We start from the raw sequence: 5,731 nt of genomic DNA on the forward strand, positions 1-5,731 counted from the left end.
AAAGTTGTCAATGGGAAGAAGGTTTACCTTCCAACATGACAATGACCCAAAGCACACAGCAAAACTGACCACACAGTGGTTGAAGGAGAAAAAGGTGAATATCCTTGCATGGCCTAGTCAGAGCCCAGACTTAAACCCAGAAAATCTGTGGAATGACTGGAAGACTGCAGTCTACAAACACTCACCATCAAATTTAACTTAACTTGAGCAGTTCTGCAAAGAAGAGTATGCAAATATTGCAAAGTATAGATGTGCAAAGTTAGTAGAGACAAATCCCAACAGACTAAATGCTGTAATTAAAGCAAAAGGTGGTTCAATAAAATACTGACACAAGGGTGATCTTTATCCGACTTAGAGATTCAGTTTTTTTTTTCTGACATGTTGGTGTTATATCTTTCACTTGGATGTTATAAGTAAATACATCTGGATAAAACAAAAACTGTGTCTCTCTTCATTTCAGGCTGCAAAGCAACAAAATGTGATTATTTTAAAGGGGGAGATTCTTTTCTATACCCACTATATGCCGGACTTCTCCAATCATTTAGTTCACCTTTCACTCCAGAAATTTGCCCACTGTATGCCTACAACACTGCCACAGTGTGCAGATATGCCCCAGCCTGACCTGCTGCCGCATAAGCTTTACCCAGTAGTGCTGATGTAGCTTCAAAAGCCTTAGTGGGAAGCCTCGGGGCATTCAGGGATGATGCCGATGCGGGGGACAGATAGCTGGTGAGCATCTGTTCCACCCACGGCATTGCCCAATATCCCTGCTCACTCAGCATTATAATGTTCAATTAGGTAGCGATGCTAGAGCTGAAGAGCTGGGACGAATATGGTTTGTTCCACGACCTCGACACCTCAGTCTGGAGGTCAGGGGAAAAAAGGAAGGCCCCGGCGTGGACGTTCCGAACGTACATGCAGGAAGCATTCATCTAATTTACTTTTATGATGAATGTCCTGCTTCTCGGCCGGCCAGTCGATCTTCAGCTTGGCTGAAGTTTCTGGTTCTCTCTCCAGGGGGAAGAAATCGCAGATCATGCTTCCAACCCTTGAGAGGGAGCCATGGATCTAGCGGGTGAAGACCAAGGTAAGGACGAGCCCGTCTCAGGGGCCTCATTTATAACTGTTGCGTATGCACAAAACCTGCCCTGAAAGAGGCGTACGCCACTTCCTACGCAAAAGGTGGGATTTATAAAAACAAACTTGATGGGAAAATTTGCGCACCTGCACGCAAACTCTGACCCATGCGTATGGATTTTTTCTTTCCTGGAGAGAGAAAAGTAATGAAGTAATCAATGATTTCAAACTCAGTTTTCATGTCGATATACACATTTACATTAAATATTCCACTCTCATTAATGGAGAAATTACATAACTGAAATTACATAAAGTCATTACACAGAAGTTAAACCAAAATTGTATGAATTTAGATATAGCCTATTGGATGCGCTTGATCACTTTTACTGTGGCATGCTATGTTTTAATGCCAGCGAGGAATGCTATTTGCACAATAATTCATCTTTAAATTAAACTGCAGATCACATATTATGAGAAAATATTTTTAGTGAGAACAATGATCAATGATGCACACTTACTTCAATATTATGGCAAACACTGCTGGATTTGGGGGTCGAACGGTCCATTGTCCGGTTTGAATAGGTCCAGTGATAATAGCTTACTGTAGGTAAGGCATCTCCACAACATTATGAAAAATACCACTGTATTTGAAGGATACAACTTGAAGAAAACGGTAAGATTTGCACATTTCCTTTTTAAAATACTTTGTCAATGATGCGCGAGTCAGACAATTGTATTTACACTGCAATAAATATGCCTATCTGTTTCCACTAAAATAGCTAAAAGATGTTCACCTTATCAGCAAAACTGCATACATTTATTTTGATTTAGATTGTTTAAAACATTTTAAATTCTACCTATTTGGCCAGTGGAAAAGAATGAGCTCAACTGTATTCTAAAATATTTAGCCTATCTGAGAACTATTTTAAACAGTTTTGTTTTTATGGATATTTTGATATATTTATTCTAAAACATAACAAGGATACTGGATGATTTTTAGCGCAATAAAAATTGTGTATGGCACAAATGGCATTTATAGTCCTTATCTCATATTCCCTTAATGTCTTGTACCTTTGACGGTGTTAAACATGGTGTCACGTGGATGGAATGCGCATGAAAATGATATCCAGATGAGGTTATGCATAGTAAAACTAGGCATTATAAGTTCCATATATGGTGATTTCGGGGAGGACTTGGGGTGGAGATGCACGTACGTATCTTACCCTGACTGGGATTTATAAAGGGATTTTTGCGGAGGTTATGGCGTAAATCTAGCTTTTGTGCGTACGTACACTTTTAGGATGAAATCTACGGAGAGTTTTATAAATGAGACCCCAGGTCCCTCCGCTAAATTAACCTGCGATCCCCATGACAACAGCTTACGCTGAGCCTCAGCCGCAGCGAGACCGGGACCAAGATGATTTCGTGGTTTTGATCTCAAAGTTTAGTTTAAAACTTTGAGTTAACTTTGCAAAAGCTTTATCTGACTTACACTGTAACTGATTGCACGCTTGTGCATACAATCCCTCTTTCCCGTTCTCTGATCTCTAAGTACACCCAGAATTTAGCTGTACTCTTATCTACAAATACAGTAACCTTAGTGGGATTTGTCAAACCGATGGATGATCTTGTACTGAAAATTTGCCAACTTCAACTTTCACCATGTCAACTGACCCTCCATAGTGCATGGAACGCAGAATGCAAATGCCCTGAGTACCCACTTGGCAACCTGAAGTCAAAAAGGCAAGGCTAGCTCATGCAAAGCACAAAGTAACATTCATTTTGGACTTTTCTTGCTATTTAAGAAAATGAGCAACAAGGCAAGCTGCTTTAATTACAGAGACATTTCTCTTTTCTTTCTTTGCACTAGTAATTCTCACTAGTTGGACAAGGGCAGTGTGAGGTTACGTGCAATTTTTTTAAAGAGGAAATTATCTTATCACATAGCCAGGCCCATGGAGTGAAAGAGGGACTGGAGACTGTAATGGAGCAAGAGACAAGGGTGGAGCAGTTGGAGCAAGAAACCAAGGCAGAGCAGGCAGAGAGGGAGGCCAGGCGGAGCCAGTGGATCTGGCGACTAGGGCGGAGCTGGTGACCACCAGAGTGGAGCGGACAGGACCGAAGATCCCCATGGCGGAGCAGAAGACCACCACAGCTGTGTGCAGACAGGTCAGAAAATCTCCATGGCAGAGCAGAGGGCCACAGAAGCAGAAAAGATGAGACTGGTGACCACCACAGCTGAGCAGACAGGGCTGAAGATCTCCACGGCAGAGCAGATGACCAAAAACTGGGGACCCCCTGGGAAGAGAAGTGTTGGTGACCACCACAGAGGATCTGGTGTGGCTGGCGGAGCTACAACAGAGAGCACAGACAGGTTAGTGGTGGCCGCAGAGACAGGCTGGAGATTCAATATCTGCCCTCTTGGCCAAAGCAGGGCTGGCAGGGAGTTCAAGAGTGATCTCGGTGGTCATGTCCTGGGGAACAGGATGTTCTGGAGTGGTCAAAATAGAGCAGAAATGCAGTTCAGAAACGACCTCTGAGGTAGTAACAAAACAGGCAGAGAGTTCAGAGACGACCTCGGTGGTCATGACAGGACAGGTAGGAGTTCAAAAACAGCCTCGGTAGCCGAAATAGAGTCATCAGGGGACACAAGGAGTTCAGAAATGGCCTCTGTCGCCACAACCCAATAGTTAGGGGACTCAAATAGTTCAGTAGCAGCTTCCGTGGTTGCAACAGTGGGGTAAGAGAGCACAGAGTTCAGAAACTGCAACCACAGCCGTTACAGGGGCATCAGGGAACACGGAGAGTTAAGAAGAGAATGTCTGAGCAGTTGGAGCAGGAAACCAGGGGAAAACTCCTCCACTCCAGTTTTCCTTTGGGAAAAACTGGTGAGGGATGTGCAGCCCAAACACACAAAACGGCTGTAACCCTCACAGGGAGAACAGACAACAAAAAGTCTACCTCCAAGACAGCTGGCGCTGCAGCCAGCGAACAAGAGAGCGTAGACAGCATAGCAGCCGGGCGCTGAAACTGGCGGGCTTGAGTGCGTTGAAGCCGGCTGCTCGTGCCATTGTCAGCGGTGGATCTGCCACACTGGACACCAGTCTTCTCCAACATGAGATGAGTCCAGTGGCCGGAATGGTACTGGCAGATGGTGAAGTCTACAGCGGGCCAAGCTCCGTGGTCGTTGAAGCTTGGATAGTATAGCCTCCCCCCAAAAAATATTTAAAGGGTGGATCCGCCTCCACTTCCCCCACAGTGAAGGGAGATCCACACAACCACAGAACGAGGTCAATATACTGAGCCATGGTCCAGCCAGAATTTCCCACCAGCATCAGTTGGACGATGTTGTCGTCCAGCCCTCTCCAAAAGCAGTCTATCAGTCCGGCGTCATCCAGAGATGTAAGATGGCTGTACACCATAAACTCCTCCACATATTGTTCAAAGGGTCAGCTGCCTTGAAAGATGGAACAAAGCACGGTCACAGGGTCCAGGTTACTTCCTGCTTGATCCATTATTTGGTCAGTCATTCTGTAACATTGGTGTGAAATAGGAGGCAGGGGAGCGGATCTAAGTGCAGGAAAACTTTAATAAACAAACAGGGAAACAATAGGAAACAGGCAGATGCATACAACGACTGACAAACCACGAGTGAAGCACAAGAACTATTTATATATATATATATATATATATATATATATACAGTATATGGGTACATTGGCTACATATGAGTAATAGACACAATCTCTCAGTCTTGTTCTTCTCATTCTAAGGGCTCATTACACACATATGTCTTCAATGTGGAGGCTGCATACATTCAGATATAAGAGGCCCTTGTTCCTGGCTCAGATTGGGTTAAATGATGCAGATCTGCTACATAATGTCTGTAATATCCTCAGTGATCTTTTTTTGACCATCATTGTTTTAAGTAGAGAACCAAATGAAGCTTAGAGATTCCAGCTTGGACACTTTCAAAGGAAGTCCTACATGCATGAAAACACTAGACATTTCTTTTTAATCTAGTCATCCTCAAGCACTCCCCATTCCAGCAGCTGTACAAGGTTTGGGAAGGTGGCAAATGGGAATTGTGACCTACTACAACTGTGCATAATGCCAGCCTGTAAATGGTTTTACTCTGTAAACATTTGAAACTCTTTACACTTTACCTTGTTGCAGCTCTCTCTTGCATTGTAAACAATTTGTTGAATAAAATAATTCAGACAAAAGAGAATGGCCTAATGGTTTGAATCACATTTTAACACCCTGCTTGATTAGCGAGCGGTGTGCACAAAACCACCTGTGAACCTAAAGGCTATTTAAATGAGCTAAGATACAAATTGGTAACACACGAACAGCCTCATAAAAATGATTTTACAAGGCTGCAAAGATATGAGCATGCAGATGGATTATTCAGCCTGCGAATGTTCAGCTGCTGAGAAGGGAGGGGTAACAGTCCGGAAGAGAATGAGAGAGAGAGAGAGAGAGAGAAAGAGAGAGATGGGTAGAAGCTGCTGCACCAGTTAATATGAGCTCAGGAAATTATAGACCCATGGGTAAAACCTGAAAGCATTTAATTTGGCTTGTGAAACATATCAGGGTACATTTCACAACCCATATTTCACAACCCATATTTACTAGTTAATATAATATTATA

The sequence above is a fragment of the Sinocyclocheilus anshuiensis genome, unplaced genomic scaffold, assembly GCF_001515605.1.
Source record: "Sinocyclocheilus anshuiensis isolate Anshui unplaced genomic scaffold, SAMN03320099.WGS_v1.1 scaffold1570, whole genome shotgun sequence".
In the NCBI taxonomy this organism is placed as follows: Eukaryota; Metazoa; Chordata; class Actinopteri; order Cypriniformes; family Cyprinidae; genus Sinocyclocheilus; species Sinocyclocheilus anshuiensis.